This window comes from Protopterus annectens, chromosome 4.part0 (assembly GCF_019279795.1).
Source record: "Protopterus annectens isolate FY-2018-M chromosome 4.part0, PAN1.0, whole genome shotgun sequence".
NCBI lineage: Eukaryota > Metazoa > Chordata > Ceratodontiformes > Protopteridae > Protopterus > Protopterus annectens.
Window position 1 is genome coordinate 968,933,993 of NC_056733.1, and position 22,902 is coordinate 968,956,894.

Sequence of the window (22,902 nt, forward strand, 5' to 3'; positions counted from 1 at the left end):
ATACACACAGTAAAGTGCAATTTCCCTTAAGAGCACATAGAGATCAGAGTCAGTCCAGGGCTGGTTGCTCCCTTGCTCCCCAGGTCCCCAATAAGACTCCCCACTGGCACAGCTATAGGGTCCAGATCTCAGCCTAGCTGGATAAGCTAAAATCTCCAACACCCTCTCTGTCCAACCAGTGCTTCGTGTCCCTGCCCAAGTAGCTGACACACACACACACACACACACACACACACACACACACACACACACACACACACACTTACTTTGAGATAAGAGGTTATACAACCACACAGACACATCTGGGGAAGGCTGGCACAGGTTCTCCAGCTGTGCCCATTTTACCCAGAGTATACAATATTACCGGCTGCCACCACCCAGCTAATATTATCAGCTACCCAAAGGGCCTTAAAATTGTGTCCAATTATTACTGTGCAATATTATTATCCAATTGTTAAGTGTGACTAATCAGTCAAGGCTTATTAGAGAGGCTTTGTACAATAAACTCTATAAATATGCAATGTACTCTAGAGCTTAACTTGTCTCTACACAACCCAGCCACAGGTAAAAGGTTCAAAAATATTTAATAATAAATAATTAAAACCACAAGACAATACTTTCTACTACACAGAGCTAGTCAAGAGTTCAGAGATCACAAAGAAATACTTAAAATAAATCAGTAGTACAGTTCTGACATCACAGAAAAAGACACAATCTAAACTTTATAGTTTCTGGCTAATCACAAGTCTAAGATAACTTACATAAGACAACAGAGAGTGCTGAGTTGGACAGTCAGACAAAAATGCTTAATAACCTCTGGTTTTCACTGTTTAAATTGCTATTGCAGTTCTGAAAAACATCACATCATCTATTTTACACTTTCCTGGAGTTCCCAGGTTGACAGAAACTGCATTTACATTATTTTTCACTTAGAGCAATAAAGGACATTCCACATGTAAATTCTAGTAATTATTCCTTAAGTTAAAACAATAGGCAGGATGCTTACTCCAGACTCATCAACTCCAAATTCTAATTTCAAAGGAACAGAAATAACATAACTTTAATTTCAAAGGACCAACAAGAAATGCTTGACTTAGCTTTCTTTACAGCAGAGGGCAATGTTGCCTCATTGTTTTAAGTTCAACATTTCACAGTATTTACAAATGATAGAATTATCTGCACAAATCTATCTGGCTAGGCTGGCAGCCTTCACCTATCTCTACCAGTCTTCACATCCCCCCCCCCAGAGAACCCAAGCTAGTTTTTCAAGTGACCCTTAAGAAATGCCGCTTGAGAGGGTTAGGTCTATCTGTGGGTACCTACCCCATTCCCCGTCTTGAGAGCCCATCTGCATTGGCATTACTACTCTAACTGCGGTGCTGCACAGACATATCATATGCTTGCAACCCCAGGATCCATCTTAGCAGCTTGGCATTTTGCTGACTGGGTCTGTTTAACCATGTTAGGGGGTTGTGATCTGTCACAACAGTGAATTTCCTTCCATACAGATAAGGCTGAAGTTTCTGCAGTGCCCACACTATGGCTAGACATTCCTTTTATACAGCTGCATAGCATTCCTCCCTGGGTTAGAGCCTTATGACTTAGATAAACCACTGGGTGCTCTTCCCCCCCTCTGAAGAAATCTGGCTAAGTACAGCCCCCACCCCATGGTTCGAAGCATCCCCCTGCACAACAAATGATTTGCTGTAATCTGGACTGGCTAACACAGGGGCTCCTCCCAAAGCTTCTATAAGCTTCTGGAATGCCTGCTCACATGCTGGGGTCCACACTACCTTAGCTGGCCTGTTTTTCCTTGTCAGGTTTGTGAGGGAAGCAGCTATGGCACTATAACTGGGGACAGACATTCTGTAGTACCCTGCTGTCCCAAAAAATGCCCTCACCTGCTTTTTGGTAACAGGTGCAGGCCATGCCTGAATGGCTTCCACTTTGGTAGGTTCTGGCCTTATCTTACCACTCCCCACTCTATGTCCTAGGTAGGAGACCTCTGCCATACTCACCTGACATTTGCTTGGCTTAATGGTCAACCCTGCCCTTTGTAGTCTGCCCAACACCTCCTTGACATGCTGAAGGTGCTCTGGCCAGGAATGGCTGTAGATGGCAATATCATCTAGGTAAGCAAGGGCAAACCCTCCTGCTTCTGCTAGGATATGATCTACCAGCCTCTGGAAAGTCGTTGGGGCATTCTTCATCCCAAAGGGCATCTTTGTGAACTCGTATAAGCCAAAAGGAGTCACAAAGGCTGACTTCTCTCTAGCACTGGCAGCCAAGGGCACCTGCCAGTAACCCTTGGTAAGATCAATGGTTGCAAGATACTTATCCCCATCTAGCTGCTCTAGGGCCTCATGTGTGCTAGACATGGGGTAAGCATCTGACTCTTTGTGACTATTTAATTTCCTGTAGTCCACACAGAACCTGGTGCTGCCATCCTTCTTTGGCACCAGCACCACTGGGGAGGCCCAGGGACTGTTGGACTCTTGAATCACCCCTAGTTCCAACATCTCCTGTACCTCCTCCCTCACAGTCTGTTTGACTCTCTTAGGCACCCTATAAGGGGGTCTGCCTAATAGGCCTTTGGGGTCCTGTATCCACCTGGTGCTGCACTAGGTGGGTGCACACTGGTTTCCCAGAGAACATGTCCCCAAATTAATGTAACACTGCTCGGATTTCTCGAATCTGTGTAGGAGACAGCTCCTGGGACATTGCTAATCCTTCCACTGAGGTGTCACCCCGAGCCTCACTGAGGAGATCAGTCCCCAGATCTCCCTCAGACTCCTGCAATCCACTGCAAATGCTTAGCACAAGGGCCTCCCTATCATGGTAAGGTTTCATCATGTTAACATGATACGATTTGTACCCCTGCCTTCTGCCTAGCAGTTCCACCATGTAGTTAACATCACTTACCTTTCTTACCAGCTTGTAGGGTCCCTCCCAAGCTGCTTGCAGCCTGTTGTGTCTGACAGGAATGAGAACCATTACCTGCTGCCCCACAGCATACTCTCTACCTTGAGCATTCCTGTCATACCACACTTTTTTTCTGTTGTTAGGCTTCTACCAGGTTCTCCTGGGCCAAGCCCATGAGTTCTCTCAGCCTTGTCCTGAGGTTTAGGATATATGCCACAACAGACTCCTTGTGAGACTCTCACTCACCTTCCCACTCATCTCAAATTAAATCTAGAGGTCTCCTCACCCTATGCCCATACAGCAACACAAAGGGTGAAAAACCTGTGGATTCCTGGGGAACCTCTCTGTAAGCAAACAACAGATGGGGCAAATATTTGTCCCACTCTCAAACTGATCTGCAAATGCCTGTAGCATGGACATGATTGTAGAGTTTAACCTCTCAACAAGACCATTAGTCTAGGGATGGTAGGGTTGGTCTTCATGTGCTTCACCCCACAGGACTTCCACAGACAAGCCAGCAGGTCTGACATGAAATCGGCACCTCTGTCAGTCAGTATTTCTTTTGGGAAACCTACCCTGCTGAAAATCTCTAACAAAGCATTTTCCACCTTTTCTACTTCAATGGAGGACAGAGCCACTGCCTCAGGGTATCGTGTAGCATAATCCACTACCACTATGATATACTTTTTCCCTGTGGAACTTGGGGCACTCAGAGGACCAACAATATCCATAGCTACCCTTTGAAATGGCTCCTCAATCACAGGCAAAGACATCAAAGTAGCTCTCACCTTGTCTCCTGCCTTGCCTCCCTTTTGGCACTGCTCACAGGTCCTGTAGTACCCTGTTACATCTCTGGAAATTCTAGACCAATAGAAGTTCTGCATAATACCCTTCTTTGTACATTTTATGCCCATATGACCTGCAAAGGGAATATCATGGGCTATGGCTAGAAGCGCCAGATGATAGGCTCTAGGCACTACCAACTGCTGTACTCTCTCACCTTCTAGTCCTCAATCAGGGGTCCATTCTCTGTATAGTAACCCTTTGTCCCAGTATACAGATTCCCCCTTTCCTTGAGAATCAGGTGCCTCCCTAGCTACCTGTCTCAGGCCTTGCAATGTTTGGTTCCCTAACTTGCCTCCGTGGACACCTGTATGCCACATGGCCCCTCTGGTTGCATTCAAAACATTTAACCCTAACTCCTGGATGTGTACCTGGACTAGTAGCTTCCCCTGCTACTGGCAGATTCTGTTGGGGCAGTTTATGCTGCCCACCATGGGTTCCTTTAGACTCATGAGCAGTACTGGGGGTCCCCTTCCTGTGCAGGGCTGCCCTGCTTGCCAGGTATAGATCTCTCTTCTTCCCCAACTCATCTGAAGTAGCACATTGTCTATCAGCTAAGCAGATCCTCATGTCCTCAGCAAAGTGCTAAGGGCTTGTTCCCTCACCAAAAGGTCTGCCAGCCCTTCAAAAGTGGTGACCTGACATCCACTCACCCACCTATAGAAATAAGTGCTCAATTCAGCAACATATTCACACACACACTTTCATCTGCCTTGTTTTCCTATACATTTCAGGTGTTAGCTTAAACAGTTCTAAAAGACATTTCTTTACAGCAGTATAATCAAAATATGCAATGTCAGGCATTTTAGATAATGCAGTTATAGCTTTACTATGGAGTAAGGGGGTTAGGAACTGTACCCAGAGCCCTTATTCAATTCATACTGCTTACATACCCTCTCAAACATATGAATGAAACTATCAAAATTATCCCCCTCTTTAAACTGTGGAAGAAATTTCCTGACCTTTTGTGCTTCTGGAGTCCAGTTACTCCCTTCCCATTACCACCATGATTCTGGCGAAGAGTCAGCATCTCCTTCTCCTGCTGCCTCTGCTTCCATTGTTCCTCAGCTTGCAGACATAACAGTTTCTCATTCTCCTCAGCCTGCAAACATCACAGTCTCTCATTTGCTTCTAATTCCACACGCCTGGCCTCCAACTCAAGTCTCTTTAGCTCCAGCTGGATTTTTAGGTCCACTGCACAAAGGTTGAGCTGTCCATTTTCCGAGGGAATTATATCTCCACTGCTAGTCTGATTGTCCTCCTGGTTGCTGTTTTCTGATACAGCTGTAACCAAGGCTGCAATCATGTCTGCCTTAGTCAGGTTTCCATGCACCAGTCCCCTAGCTTGGCACATCTCCACCAGCTGGCTCCTTGTCATCTTTCCATACTCCTCTGCTGACATGCTGCCTGCTCACCCTGACTAACTAAGCTAACAAAAGAAATAAAACAATTGTGATCTGAACTTTGAGTATTCACTACGTGGCTGTTTTAGAATACAAAAACATCTTCAAAGCTCACTGTACACAAGCTACAGGATTCACTTTACCCACACCACTACACGCCAATTAGTATTTGCCAACTAATTAATATGTGATGTGGATATCCCACCACTGCCAAACAATCAATATGTGAGGATATCCCAACCACTACCACCAATTAATATGCAATGCCCGTGCCCTGGCCCAGCAATCAAGGAGCCTCAGTCCTCACCACTAACACCAGAGAAGGCGTCTCATATATGAGGAAAGGATAACAAATACACACAGTAAAGTACAATTTCTCTTAAGAGCACACAGAGGTCACAGTCAGTCCAGGGCTGGTCGATCCCTTGCTCCTCAGGTCCCCAGTAAGACTCCCCACTGGCACAGCTATCAGGTCCAGATCTCAGCATAGCTGGGCAAGCTAAAATCTCCAGCACCCTCTCTGTCCAACCAATGCTTCATGTCCCTGCCCAAGTAGCTGACACACACACACACACACACACACACACACACACACACACACACACACACACACACACACACTTTGACATAAGAGGTTATACAACCACACAGACACTTCCGGGGAAGGCAGAACAGGTTCTCCAGCTGTGCCCCTTTTACCCAGACTATACAGTATTACCAGCTGCCACCACCCCGCTAATATTATCAGCTACCCAAAGGGCCTTAAAAAGGTGTCCAATAATTACTGTGCAATATTATTATCCAATTGGTAAGTGTGACTGATCAGTCAAGGCTTATTAGAGTGGTTGTGTACAGTAAACTCTATAAATATGCAATGTACTCTAGAGCTTACTTATCTCTACATAAACCAGCCACAGGTAAAAGGTTTTAAAATATTTAATAATAAATAATTAAAACACAAGACAATACTACTACTACACCACAGTGCCATTCAAGAGTTCAGAGATCACACAGAAACTTAAAATAAATCAGTTCTGACATAACAGAAAAACACTTAGTCTAAACTTTAGCATTCCTGGCTAATCTAAAAGAAAACACAAGTCTAAGATAACTTACATAAGACAACAGGCAGTGCTGAGTTGGATAGTCAGACAAAAATACTTAATAATCTCTGGTTCTCACTGTTTAAATGCTATTGCAGTACTGATAAACATTACATAATCTCTTTACACTTTTCTGGAGTTCCCAGGCTGACAGAAACTGCATTTACATTCTTTTACAATAAAGGACATTCCACATGTAAACTCTAGTAATTATTCCTTAAGTTAAAACAATAGGCAGGATGCTTACTCCAGACTCATTGACTCCAAATTCTAACTTCAAAGGAACAGACATAAAGTAATTTTAATTTCAAAGGACCAACAAGAAATGCTTGACTTAGCTTTCTTTACAGCAGAGGGCAATGTTGCCACATTGTTTTAAGTTCAACATTTCACAGTATTTGCAAATGATATGATTATCTGCACATTTCTATCTGGCTAGGCTGGCAGCCTTCACCCATCTCTACTAGTCTTCACAGCATCTATGATTTATTTTTGTCTGTCTTTCAGTCTAGACATGACCTTGACTAGTTTTTTTAATTATCCCTTAATGGTGACAATCAGTTGTAAGTATTTGATTCTAATCCTTCTCAACCTCTAATTAGCATATGACATGGTGGATTAAAACATCCTTATGGAGTTTTTTGCAGCATTACTGTGGCCTCAGAAGTGCAGTCCTTGACCTATCTCAGCCTGCTCTGGTTTCTTGTTCAATCTCATGTTATCTACAGAGTTCTGTTTTATGGTTTGTCTATCATTACAAGAACTTAGTCATCCTATCTTTCGGAGGTACTTTGTATTACAAAGTCCGTACCTTTGAAATTTGATGCCATATCAGCCTTTGGAATTTCCCTACTATATGGTTTCTACAAGTTTTTAGATCACAAGTTTTTAACACATGGATTATGGCTTGAAGTGTATCTTATGTTATCAAACTTTGTTTTATCTTTGTATTTTTTGTATACTGATTAGTTACTTGAGCAAACCGAAACTTGAATTTGAATGTGTCCACCTTAAATACACTCACATTCTCTAAACAGATTTTGCTATCACGCTATAGGTGTTCTGTAACAGGAAATTGACATCTTCCCTTGGATAAGGGACTGCCTTGCCTGTGATATACATAGGAGTTGCTGGAGAGATAGTTAGGTATCCCAGAGACTACCCATCTACAGAACAGGCTCCCATCATCCATGTGAAGCAGAGTTCCTCCCTAATCCAATTGAAGTGCAACTTGGACAATTGGATGGAACACCGGAAATTCATCCCTGCCTTGACACCCATGTCTTTGATGCAAACAGGTAACCTGCAAAAGGTTCACCTCCCAGGCCCATGCTCACACTTATCACGGGTATCAGAACTTGTCAAATTTGGGCTGTATGGCTAGGCCTAAAAGGCCCTTGTGGTCATTAGCCTAGTATACACCTATGAACCTATAAGGAAACAATTGGTTTGTTATTCTGGAAAGGAATGGTCACCCCTGGGTATTTTCAGCTAGAGGACTGAGAAAGCTTTCATATTCCGAACTGGAAATTATGTGTCCTTTGGAAGCTGGCTGGCATAGACATTTCACACAAATGAAGACAGCTACGACATGCTTCCTGTATATGCTGCAGTGTAAGGTTCAGATTTTACGGACAAGAAGCACTCTAATCACAGGGAAAGCTGTGTTTATATTAGTTTCTCTTAGCACTCACACATTATCTGAGATTAGACCACACAGAAGCAGCAGGCTTCATAGAAATACACTCTGCACCTTCCCCTTCAAGCCTGTCAGTTTAAGGTCCTGGGTAACAAAACATTCACTTTAAAAAGGCAGAATAGGTAGTGTGGGTGTAGAACAACAGGCCAACAGCTACTTTTCCAAATAGACACAGGTAAGCAAGAATTTATCCAAATGACTGTTCAGAAAAGTGTTGCTTCAAGTTATTTTTTCTGTTGAAGACTTTGCCCACACCCTCTCCCAACATATTCCCCATATACAGAGCTGAAGGCCCCCCTCACCTGTTTAAGGAAGGAAGTCCCACACCCACCTTCTAGGTGACCTCATTATCTGGATTAATATTTAAGGGAAAGTGTTGCCTCCCAAACTAAATCATTTTTGTAATGAAAGACGTGTCCCATTTCCAGTTAGTTCATGTTGATAACGGGGGGGGGGGGGACTCCAACATTATAACATATGTATCAGCAACCATTTCAGAAAGGTAATTTATAAGATACATGCACATCCATTGCTCAAGAAACAGCAATGTCATTTAAGGAAAGCCATGCCTCATTATTGACCAACCAGTCCATGTTTGCATCAATAAGCCATACTGCTTTTAAACTTTTGCATACGTTCTCACCAAGCTGCATACAGTAAAGACATGCCGTTAGGCAGTCTAAGGCAAACAGTTTCAGGTTCATGAGTAACAAAATTGCATCAGAGCTCCTGTAGCTAATAGTGGAGTAAATTAACCAATACATAATACTGATATTGGTTTGTAGAGGCCTGCGGGTGTGCCTGTGCTAAACCTATTTAACAACACAAGACACAAGTAAAGGTAAGAGGCAACGTGATTTGATTGGTGAGACCTATGTAGTTATCACAGCCACAATATGATTTGATTGGAGAGACCTATGTAGTTATCACAGCCACAACGTGATTTGATTGGTGAGACCTATGTAGTTATCACAGCTGCAATGTGATTTGATTGGTGAGAGCTATGTAGTTATCACAGCCGCAACATGATTTGATTGGTGAGACCTATGTAGTTATCACAGCCTAGATGGCCATCTGGCTCTATGTGTCCGATGGAAACAGTATTTCCACAGAAAGTGACAGATTAGATAAATAACCAAGAAAAGTACATTGCCTGACTGATGATTTCACCTGAGAATAATACGTTCTGATGGGTGATCCAGGATAAGTAATATGGTTAAGTGAACTTGCCAAAGTTATACAGTGTAACAGCATTTTGGTTTATTACTTTAAATGCTGATGTTACAACCTGACTTATATATCCGGTATTCCAAGGTGTATTAATGAAATTTCTATAGAAACAATGTTATTACTTAATTAACAATGAGTCAGTGCCTTTACCTGGCTCCTTGTTTTGATGGGATCACTGTACTAATAATAAATAAAACAGCGTACACAGAGGCATGGCATAAACATGTCCATGCTCATTTCAGATAGTCATCTAAGCTGGCCTACTTTGCTGTAGCACCATATAATGAAACATCCTCCTGTCAGTTTGTCGCTACATTTCTCGTTTGCATGAAAGCCTATGGCAGAGAAATGACAATTAATTTCTGTTGCAGAATGCAGTGCTGTTACTAGCTGATGCATAACATGACAGTACAAAGACCACCACGTGCTGAGCAGCAGGAAGTCAAAGATAAAAAAGAAGAGCAGATGTTGTACCGATATTAACGAGTCTGCAGCAATGTTGGCACTTTACAGTTCGCTGCATGTTTGTCCTGCACTTCCCTGGTCACATGACCCAAGCGACCCCAAATCATTTAAAAAGCTAATTCCGTCTTAAAACAAAAGTGTGTGAAGTGTCCTGACTAATAACAAAATCTCATACTAGAGATGTCCTGTCATTTGTACTGACACTATAAATCATAAGATGCATATTACATTTAGTACATCCAGATATGTTAACGACTCACCGACTTACTGTCCAGGTTGTTGATATGTTTACTAATGCTGTGAAGGGCATGAACATATGTTCAAATAGGGATTATTATGCTGAATAAAAATGATACCCGCATTTGAGTCTTATAAGGCACAGTTTAATGTTCTAGAACATTTATGCACAACATAAATGAGTCCTTAAATCTGTAATTGAAGAACATGGCTATATAATCGAAACAATGCTATTTCATGGCACATTTTGCAGCTAATGATTTACCATATAGTTGCTGACTTCTCTGCTGTAACTTTTTTTTTGTGGTGGAAAAAGAAGCAAGTGAAATGTCTACCAGTTTTAAATGAACCATATCATGATGTTTGGTATCAGGAATAGTTTCTTGACATTTCAAAACATTGTGAATTTTTTGACATCTGCATCTCAAACACACAATACCTTATCTAGGACTGGTGATCTGATTATAATGCTGATATATACTGACTCTGGGTTTGTGTTTAAAAATCTTTCAGTTTACAGTGATGCATTATTATGTCACCTTGTTCTTTATGACATCATATTACATCTCAGTGCAAAGCCCTGTTACTTACTTGAGCAACTGGCTTACCATGGCATGCATATTTACACTATTATGCCATGCAAAGTAAAATAAATGAGCATTTAAACAGCACACAAGAGCATCAGTCTACATAGATCTGTTCTGTTTGAGATTTAATTATATTGTCTTTTTATTTCTTTTAATATTCTGTGACACACCTCTGTTTATTGCTTTCTTTGTTCTACATACAAGAGATGAAATCAAGTTTATAGAAAATATAATATACGTGACTTAGTAGGCAGAATGCTTGACCCATGTACCTTACAACAGAATCTGCTGCATAAAAAGATGTATATTTATCTCTAAGACAGAATACAATAGGAAGCAGAGAGATACTTCTCTGACTATTGTAGTTAAGAAGTGGTGTATAAAACAGGTTGGATAGGTTGATATATATATATATATATATATATATATATATATATATATATATATATATATACATATATATATAAGAAATTAACTTCGTGACAATAAAAGCATTTAAAAAATAGCAAATAAAACCAACAACTCTTGTAGAACCTTAGCACTTTCATCTTATTTATTATCAAGACTTCTTCAGAAAGACATGTTTCATGAGAAATGTTACAAGAGATTAAATAAATTTTATAGAAAATATAATATATGTGATCTTATGAAACATGCTTTTCTGAAGAAGTCTTGATAATAAATAAGACGAAAGCGCTAAAGTTCTACAAGAGTTGTTGGTGTGATTTACTATTTTGTTGAATGCTTTTATTGTCAAGAAGTTCATTTCTTAGTTAAAATTTCTTCTCTTCGTTCAAGTTTTTTTGAGTGTGGTTAATTATATATATATATATATATATATATATATATATATACATACATACATATATATATATATATATACATACATACATATATATATATATATATATATATATATATATATATATATATATATATGGCTATCGTAAGAATTGTATTGGAAGTATAGAAATTGCAGGGGGGGGTGAGTAGTGTCACAAAACTATATGGCTGGAAGATGAAAGTAGCATTTTTGCTATGTGTAGGTCATATTGTCCCACTGGCTTCAACTGACTGTGATCTCAGGGGGCAGTAAAGTAACTAGTCAGAAAATCAGTTCCCTCCCTGAAAAAAGTAGATTGACCCCTGAGATAATGGGGGAGCAGCTTCCTCTGGGGGAAGGTTTATGAATTCTGAGGTCTTTTTCATAAGAGAAGGTGGAGGAGATCCTGAGACTGACCAGTGGCCAGATACCAGACTGTGGTGATGATGACTATTTGAGAGATCAGTCTTGTGATGAAGCTCTTTGTTTACCATTCACTCTAGAGTCACATATTTACTCGGGTCACAGGCACTGCATACTAACCAGGATGATGAGGTAATGGATACAAATGGTAGAAATAAGGATTCATCGCAGGGTAACTAGTTGACTCTTTGTAACATGTTAATGAGCTCAACAGTTGAGGAGAATCCCAGAGTACAGACAGTGCTCCTTTCTGTTAATAGGGGTCAGTTATTGTGGCTTGGCCATGTTACAACAATGACTTCCCTGCATTTTTTGTCATTTTTTTTAAGTGCATCAGGGCTTGGCAAATCAAGTCTCAACGTTGTAAATGGCAACTAGGCACTTGTAATAATCTAACTGATGTTTTTTAGCCAATACAAATATGAACAAAATCTATCTGGTCTTGCTGGGAGCATTTTCTTTCTTCCCAAACAAGTTTTTTTTTTTTCAATTTAGTTTGAGACCATTTTTGATAGACAATCCCCCCCAGATTCACTAATCTTCTGTGCAGGACTAGCTTAGTCCTGCATTGGAGCACCCATGTAGGAGGAGGATGGCAGCACGCCATGCATATTAATGAAGGAGCTCTGCCCGACCTCCTAGACTTACACTGAGCATGTACGAGTGCAGGGGGCGTGTCTGAGAGCAGAGCTCTCAGAATAAACACGCCCCTGCAATGTACAACAGCACAAAGTGGAAATAAATGAGCGAGACTGCTCATAGGTGTCTGCATATCCCCACCAACAGTCCTCCATGTGTAAAACAGCAACAGGACATAAAAATTAAAAGAAGAAACCCTTTTATTTTTTTAAAACTCCAAGTACAGCTAACCGTAGGTGCACGGGTGTGCCCATTGCTTAGCTACGGTTAAAGCAGCTTAAAGGGTTGAAGAGGATAACAAGAAAGATATATGCAATGAAGCAGCACAGCAATAGTGTAGTGAGCAGGCATTCCCAGTTCGAGTCCCACTGCAGCACAGTCTATTTTACATGGCAAAGCATGGTATAACCAATATTTTTATTGCAAAACCCACTAAATAACATATATGTATGAACTGGAGTACTGCAATAAATGCACATGTGAAGAGTCAGTGTCATAATGAATAAGGCAGCAGTAAGCAGATGTAAGCACAGATAAGCAGTAGTAATCATATTTAAGCACTAGTAAACGTGTTTAAGTGCATTTGCACGGGGGTAAGCATTGCCTACACAGATTAAGCAAAGGAGAAGCTAACTGGGTGTAAGAAACTGTGACCGGAAGTTAGCAGTGCTTACCTCCGTGCAAACCTGTGCAAACCCGCTTACAACTGCTTTAAAGTGCCATAATCACTCTGTATCCAAAGGGCCTTTGTCTGCCCAGCAACAAAATAAACAGCCATGTTGGTCTCGAACCCAGGACCCTATACACCATAGTCTCAGTAGCTATCCACCAAGCCATCACAGGAGTACAGAAGAATGAGGTAGTAGTAAAGATGTCCTCACCACAGTATAACCAAACTGAACCTGTGAAAGGCATTGGTATACAGTCATATGTGCCATAACCTACTATGTAACATAAATATGTGAACTGGAGTACAGCAGCAAGCCCAGAAGTCAGGTGTAATTGTAACAGAGTGTCGAAGTCCCCAATAAAACACAAGGACCCCACAGAGTGTACGTACACATCAATCAGGGATACCAGGCATACATATAAGGTGTAATGAATAATAACTCGATGCCAAAAAGGCATTATAATAAATGTCTACTGTAGGCAACACCAAGCATTGCACAGGCCAGCTTAGGAGGTGTGAGCAAAGTGTACACCAGCTAACTCTTTGTGCCCAGTGGTATACCCCTTTAAACAATGCCAACCTTACGTAAGCAGGTTTGCCCATAGCTTCGCCTTTTCAAAACTGGCCAATCATGGAAAAGTGCAGGAACTTGGCCGTACTTAAATCCAAGAGGCGGGAATACAGCTCATAACTGGTTGTAGCTTCCCCTTGCAGGCACTATGGCAGTAAGTGGAGAAGGAGTGTGCTTCTGGGTGTAGCACTGGTGCATCCAGGAGTCCAAGGTCATGGCTGGACTCCTAGTTAAAGACCATGTACACAGACTGCTGCAGGGCCAGTACCAGGGCTCCAAATATAAGGCGGAGGCCAGGGACCGTCTCGCCTACGACCTCACCAGTGCCACTGGCATACCCTGAACTGGTAAGCAAGTCAGGCACCACTATGCCGACCTGAAGTGGCAGAAAGGGGACCTCTTGGAGGAGTGGCTCCAAGAAGCTAGAGCATCAGGGGATGTGTGTAAGTATCAGTCAACTACCTGTTTAATAATTGCCAGCTCAGGTATATCATGGATAGGTATGGCTAAATATTTCTCTTATATCCCCCACAGCTGCAATGGAGTGAGCTGCGAACCAGAAGGTCCACATCTGCCGCCTGGCGCGATTGCAACGTGAGGCAGGTTAGTAATACTCATGCTTTTACTGTCACAGGAAATAAAAATAAAAGTAGTAGTAAAGTAATTGCTAGTATAAAGCCTGTATTGTTCAAGGCAAGTACTGTATACACTAGAGAATATGGCAGGAAGAGTCTCATATTGTTAGTATGGCAATAAAAGTGTAATACCCTGATAAAACAGGTCTAACTGCTGGACTGTATGTGTATATTCTGGTATCATATGGTAATGTAGATTTGCAATCATGTAATAGTACTGTAGTATTAAGCACGTTACCCACACCATGCACCAAAATGTGAATGTGTAGGAATGCCTGTATATGACATGTGTAATCCCCAGAGGCCATTTAGTACAACTGAGAGACACATAAACAGTAAACAGGGGAAATGCAGACAACAAAACCCGAGTAGCACATGCAACTGAGATGTGAACTGTTGTTTTATTAGCACACACAGCCACGGTTTGAATCCTGCCGGTGGTAGTAGTCTGCATACAGAATTATACACCACAACTGTACAGATATGTCCAGACTGTCTATTAAAGTGGCCCATATCTAATGCCTATCAACCTGTCCCCCTGGGAAATCAGTGGGATGATCCCAGACATATAGGCAGCAAACAGGAAATACAAATGATTGACACATATCTATGACAACAAACCTGGCACATTAGCAACTCCCCAATACCTTATGTGACTAAGAAGCCACGTATGTCCCATTTACACCCCAACCTGTTAAGCTGTGGTCAGAGTGTGTACAGTAACAGAGTGAGATGTATGTGCATAATACTAATGTGTAATCTGGAACCTTGTGTGGCAACAGTCAGGTAGTGCTAACAAACATTGCTCCCACAGGTATGTTGGATACGAACACTGTGCTGTGAAATACAGACCAATATAACCTGTACTGGTGCCATCCACCCTGGTATTGTAGGGGATTGTGAGTGTTGCAGTTTCCCTGAATAATAAAGTATCACTGGTCACTGTCGCCCACACTGTGCTACATAATATAACTGTGTAGGAAAGCATGTATATGGGTGAGTCAGGTCACTAAAGGTGGAAGAGGGCAATATTCTAGATATGTCCAGGCATACCAGCATGTGGCCAAAACATGGCCAGAGTCTGCGCAGAAAGAGTTGGATAACATAGAGCAAAACATTAACCTGGAATCCGGCCATATGTGTACAAACAGTTAGTTAGTGTATTAACAAACATTCCCTCCACAGGTATACTAGGTAAGAGATGTATACTGCAGGTAAAACCGGTTCATGTGTAATGATGTTGACAGCCATATCAGTGTACAATATAGGTCTATAGGGTAGTGTAGTAAGACTTGTAAGGGACAGATAACAGCACTGACTAGGAAAGTAATGTGCAGTACAGGAATATACTACTTGGTAATTGACATCTTTCACTCCCCCCACCTTATCTCCAACAATAATCAACATACCCACCCCAAATGGTATGTACTGACTCTGATAATGGCCAGTCATTTGATAAATAATCTAATGGTTCCCATGCATGTGCCATATTGAATTATCTCAACATTGTTGGCATGGTGCCATCAATGTACCAGCATGCTGTTCTTATTACCACTGTGGTTCCATATATTCATGTGTTCTGTTTGCTATGCAACTGTTCCATATCTGGTGCTTGGGTGAATGGGAATATTTATGCATGCTGTTATACCTAACCCTGGAATGTGTTGACTATTACTAACCCATATATGATGTTGAAATCTAAACACTATAGCACGCTTGGGAAGGCCGGTCCCAATGGACCCACCTATGCCACCTCAGCTGGCCGATGCACTGGGCACCAGCATGTCTGGGGCCCAACCCTGCACCTCCCTGTCTGTTGGTCCTGCACCACCTTTGGGTGCAACTGCCTCAGGGGATGGGGCTCGCCCCCCGGACTGGGTGCGGACAGGCATCTGTCACCCATTGCCACATCAGGGTTATGGTGCATAGAGCGATCAATGACCAGGTCAGTGATCTTCTACGCCAGCTTGAGGGTCACGTCATGATTAGATGGTCAGCCTGGCTCTGTGGCTCAGCCCCCAACACAACCACCTTCGGGGCTGTGAAGGTGCAGTGGTGACTGCCCATGGGTGGGGAACTCAGTCCCACTGTTTCCACAAGGAGGCTTGTGGGCTTCCAATATCCCAACAACCCTCCCCATCAAGGTGTTTACCCCCCACATGTGTCATATACCGCCCCTGTATGCATCTTGTGTGTCTTGTCTGTTAACCTACCCAACCTACCTCCCAAATATACCTACTACCCCTCCCCAACATTCCACTCCCACCTGAAAAAAAAAAGGGCAATCTGTCCCCACAAAAAATCTTGCCCCATACATAGCTGTCCATTTCACACACATGTCCACTGGGCACATGTAATCTGGTCTAATTGGCATCACAATGAATTTTTGTTGTCCTCACCCCTCTCCCAGGGGTTTGAGTGCCCAAACCTACCCTCAAATTCAATGTATATGCACAGCTGTTGCTGCAGAAGAAATGGACAGCTATGGACCTTCCCCACACCTGTCCTGCACATCCCTGGCCACTGTCCCCGTTGTCTTTTCCTCTTTGTGCCACTTTTTCACCACTTTTCTATCAACCCTTTTTTTCTTTTCTTTTAAAAAAATTAGCATGGGGATAAGTGGGAGTAAGCACTTTTAAGCAGCATTAAGCGGGTTTAAGCCTGTCTGTGCAGGGGTAAGCACTGCCCACACAGGTGAAGCAATTTAGAAGCTAACTAAGTATAAGAAACTGTAACCAGATGTTAGCAGTGGTTACCTTCACGCAAACCCACTTACAACTGCTTTAAAGTGCCTTAATCAGGCTGTATCCAATGGCCCGTGCTCTGCCCAGCAACAAAATAAACAGCCCCTGCAAGGTTCAAACCCAGGACCATGCAAACCATAGACAAAGTGATCTACCACTAAGGCATGACAGATATACATAAATCTGATGTTATCACAAACATATCATCCAGTGCAATCATTCAACAGTACAGGAAATGTAGTAATATCATACCATACAACCTGTTAATGCAAGAATTCTGGAAAAAGTGCGCAAAAATGTGGGTACAAATAAGGATATATGTCAAATATTGTTCTCACACACTTAAAACATTGCTAGTTAAACAGTTATATGTTTTAAAACAAATATTTTGAAGGAGTTGAAGTCTGAAACACAACGGTGTCGTTAGTAGTTACTGACTTCAACCATAGATCATCCATGACAATTGGCAAGAGAATGAGATACAGATACAGGCCAAAAGTATGAGCCAAACATGCATGGACATATAGGTTCATAGGTTCATACTAGGCTATCTGCCCTAGGGCATTTATAAGCCTAGCCAGAGTGTATTTGGCTTTCGCCACCCATTTTAAATTAATTTTGCTATGCCCTTTTTCGAGGTTAGTATACTGTGCCTCTGTCTAACAGTGACACAGAAGTGATACCCGGGGTAAACCTACGATCTCCCATCCACTCATCAAGATTCCTCTTGAAGAGAGTCAATGAGGGACTCTGCCTAACCTGGAGTGGGATTTTATTCCAGAGTGAAGGGAGCCTCTGGGTTATGAATCTGTCCCTCCAGCATGTCCTATTTATTTCAGTGCTGAGGTTCAAGTCCCTCGAGCGCGTAGCTCGATGGGATTTGGATTTTCTGAGGTGCAGCATGTCCATTAATTCCGGGTTGGACATGGCTTTATATGTCAGGCACAGATAGCCTCTGAGCAGGCGGTATGCCACTGAGTACAGCTGGAGTTTCTTTAACCGGGCAGCATACGGCATCTGTTTGAGCCCCTTGATCCTCTTGGTGAGGTACTTTTGGGGTCTTTCCAGTTGCTGCAGGTGTCTGGTAAGGTACATCCCAAAAGGGGCATTGTACTCAATTATGGGCCTGATGAGGGATGAGTAAAGAGGCACGATGACCTCCCCTGATCTAGATGTGAATCCCTTCATGATTAGGTGGGCTATATAAAATGTTTTTCTAACCACTTTGGCCACGTGGTTGTCAAATGAGAGATTGATATCAACTTGGGTCCTCAGGTCCCTAATTACTTCTTCAGTACTTAATGGATTACCACCTATGTGGTAATTTGTGGGCACTTTGTTTTTGCCAAAGGGGATGACTATACACTTTTTGGCATTTAGCTTGAGGCCATGGCTCTGGCACCAGTTGTCTGTTTCTATGAGGCCCTTTTGGAGGATGCTTGTGTCAGCTGGTGAGTCAATTATGGCGCCCAGTTTGCAGTCATCTGCGAACTTGGTCAGCCACAGTCCTTCCGTGTTGGCCTGTACCTCCGAGAAATATATACAGAACAAGAGAGGTCCCACGACTGAGCCTTGTGGGACGCCACTTGTAACTGGTTTGGAGTCTGACATAGCTCCAGCAATTCTAACCATGTGGGTTCTGTCCTTCAGCCAGTTTGCAACCCATCTAGTGACATAGGGGTTTATATTTAAGCTGGTGAGCTTATCTATAATGCCCGAGTGGGGTATTGTATTGAAGGCTTTTGCGAGGTCCAGGTAGGCTGTGTGGACCACCTTCCCCTCGTCGATGGCCTTGGTGACTGTTTCAAAGAAATCAACCAGGTTTAAGAGGCAGGATCTGCCCCTAACAAAGCCGAACTGGGTAGGATCCAGTGTCTGTAGGTCCCCAATATCTTTATTTATGAGGTCCATGATGATCCTTTCCATAGCTTTGCAGACCAAGCTAGTCAGGCTTATGGGGCGATAGTTTCCAGGATTCCAAATATAAGTTTCCAGGATTCCAAATATATATCGGTAAATGTAGACAGACAGCTATATATATATATATATATATATATATATATATATATATATATATATACATACACACATATATGGGTGGTTTACATATATAATAATGTAGATATACACACACACATGTATATATATATATATATATATATATATATATATATATATATATATATATATATATATATATACACACACACACACACACACACACACACACACACACACACACACACACACACACACACACACACACACATAGAAATGTGTACAGCATGTCCATATGGGAACAACATTCCGAACCACTCACTACAAGAGAACAGACCATATGCACTGTTAATGGGTGTGGTGGCACAAATGAGGGATACCTGATAATTACTGCTACGTTGCCCCCCTCCACAGCCCTAGCAGATATACTATGCAATCCAATATCCAGCACATGCAGTTCCTGACTCCAGGACCCTCCACAACACAGCTACAATGCTTTAACAGTAAGCAAATTCACCTATAAACTGTCAGGGCAATATCTGTAGCATATCAAGCAGAAATGTCATTCTACAGTAGGGAATATACAATGTGGAAGGAGTACAGATTACAATGGTGCAGATATACACACACATCTATACATTAACAAATATATTCAGGTATATATACATATCTCTATCTCTCTCTCTCTATATATATATATATATATAGATATATATATATATAGATATAAATATATATATATATATATATATATATATATATATATATATAGATATAAATATATATATATATATATATATATATATATATATACATATATGAGATATATGTAATGAGGGATGAGTACAGTGGGACAATTACCCCCTTTCATCTGGATGAAAAGTCCTCAGTGATGAGGTGTGCCACATAGCCTGGTATTACAGGTGTGCTCTCTGCAGCATTGAACCAGGTCCCATTTGCTGCACAGATATCGATGTTCCCCATTTGTAGGTGTGCCTCAAGAGAGTGGCTTTTTAGGTTTAGACGTCTAGCATTGAGTAACCTGAATCCCAGGATCAACAGGTGCAGAACATCTCTGGCAAAGCATGTCGTCCCAGGCAGACAGATACTGGATCCCCTTGTACATCCGCATACCTTAAGGCAGCTTACTACTGGTAGTCCTCACATGTTGTAACACCCTAGGATACTAGCAGTAAGCCAGCAATGTTCACAAGGTGAAATGTATGGTAATGTACACCCGCATACCTTAAGGCAGCTTACTACTGGTAGTCCTCACATGTTGTAACACCCTGGGATACCAGCAGTAGGCCAGCAATGTTCACAAGGTGAAATGTATGGTAATGTACACCCACATACCTTAAGGCAGCTTACTACTGGTAGTCCTCACAGGTTGTAACACCATAGGATACCAGAGTAGGCCGGCAAAGTTCACAAGGTGAAATGTATGTAGTAACTTCCACATTGGGAGGTGTGGTCCACATATCTCACATGAAGGGGACAGGTGTACACTTCTGGACTAACCACAGAGTGCCAGACTGTCCACATATATTGGTCATATCCCTGCTGTAGTCCACAGGATCATTACTGTGCTAGCAGTTTTACTGTACTATGATGCCCTCAGGATGTCTGTCCTTAGGCAATGGTGCACATGTCTATAGCAGATGTGACCACCCATACCTTACATGTCTGTTAAGACACCCCTATGACAGTAGCAACAGACTACTTGTACACCTGCAATACATCCATGACATCCCTGCACTAAGGGGTTGGGACTACTGGTGCTGAGGTAGGACTCCACTCCATGTTCTGGACATATGGTAAACATATATGTGTACACATATATCCACATATCTATATAGATATATACACATGTACATATCCACATACATATATGGACATATACATATCCACATACATATATGGAGATATATATGTACACATATGCATATACACAGCAATGACACTAACAAGTGGCTAAGCTTCTGATGTCATTCAAAGGGGATCCAGTAGATAGTGACATACATCTCTACAGCATACCACTGCTTTGTCAGAACTACACAGCAGTTATGCTGGCCTGGTTGAAGTATGTCTTGCAAGTAATTGGACATAACAACACACTGGGTAATTACAGTAGGCCGCTAGGCATGTCACAAAGCACTGGGCAAAACACAGGCAGACTGCCACAACACTGGAATACATATTGTATGGGGGAATACACACGTACCTGCAATTATAGCGGGCTCAACAGGCAGGTCACAGCACAGCGTAGCAGACAACTGTGAGAAAATGCATACCCACAACCAATGTCAACACAGCCACAGGCACATACGATACACAAGCTTAACACTGGAGCAGCATGTAACATCAGATAGAACAGGAGAGAGAACAATGGCGTCTACCACAGTCTGTACACAGCCCATGGTCCGTAAGCGTAATACACATACAGTCGGCAATCATCTTATCTCAGGGGTCCTCAACCTGTGGCTCTGGAGCCACATTTGGCTCTTCAACTCTGCTGTAGTGGCTCCTTGTACCTCAGAGGATTAATGGACAATCTACCACACTCACACACACACACACACACACACACACACACACACACACACACACACACACACACACACACACACATCAAGCAATCACAACACAGGAACACAATTATGGAGATATGTTAGGTATTGTTCTTATACACTTAGTTATATTATATTTAGTATAACTATATATGAAACCGTATATGCTCTGCTATCTTCATTGCAGGAGTCAGATAGCTGTTGTACCTCCCGATGAATTTAGTTTGGTGGGTGAGGGGTCAAGAATAGTTCTTTGAATAGTGAAGGCTCCAGACCCCTGCCCTACGTACACAGACCACACTACTGTAAACAAAAAACACAGAATGTCCAAGTAGTGTCCTCAGAAACAGCCCCTACTACACACATTTCCATCAGTCTGTTATCTGACTGCCTTGTTATCAGGTATGATGTCAATAACTAATGGTGTACAGAACATATGCACCATATATATGTGGGCTTCATTAGCACAACACATGTGTGCACCTCTGCAGTCTAGAGGTCAGTGTATGTAACAATGTGCTATGCCCCTGTAAGGCAGTGTATGGGGGGTGTGCACCAAAAGTATCCCAGGGTGTTACAACATGTGAGGACTACCAGTAGTAAGCTGCCTTACGGAATGCAGATGTACATTACCATACATTTCACCTTGTGAACATTGCTGGCCTACTGCTGGTATCCTATGATGTTACAACATGTGAGGACTACCAGTAGTAAGCTGCCTTAAGGTATGCGGATGTACATTACCATACATTTCACCTTGTGAACATTGCTGGCCTACTGCTGGTATCCTATGGTGTTACAACATGTGAGGGCTACCAGTAGTAAGCTGCCTTAAGTTATGCGGATGAACGTTACCATACATTTCACCTTGTGAACATTGCTGGCCTACTGCTGGTATCCCAGGGTGTTACAACATGTGAGGACTACCAGTAGTAAGCTGCTTTAAGGTATGCGGGTGTACATTACCATACATTTCACCTTGTGAACATTGCAGGCCTACTGCTGGTATTCTATGGTGTTACAACATGTGAGGACTACCAGTAGTAAGCTGCTTCAAGGTATGCGGATGTACATTACCATACATTTCACCTTGTGAACATTGCTGGCCTACTGCTGGTATCCTATGGTAATACAACATGTGAGGACTACCAGTAGTAAGCTGCCTTAAGGTATGCGGATGTACATTACCATACATTTCACCTTGTGAACATTGCTGGCCTACTGCTGGTATCCCAGGGTGTTACAACATGTGAGGACTACCAGTACTAAGCTGCCTTAAGGTATGCGGATGTACATTACCATACATTTCACCTTGTGAACATTGCTGGCCTACTGCTGGT

At 42.2% G+C, this 22,902-nt stretch overlaps 1 protein-coding gene across 1 annotated transcript in view; it reads right to left on the bottom strand.

The window, feature by feature from the left end:
• Positions 1-22,902, bottom strand: part of LOC122799703 (A disintegrin and metalloproteinase with thrombospondin motifs 2-like) — a 2,689,413-nt gene that overhangs the window by 254,910 nt on the left and 2,411,601 nt on the right. The gene's annotated exons all lie outside the window — the stretch shown is intronic.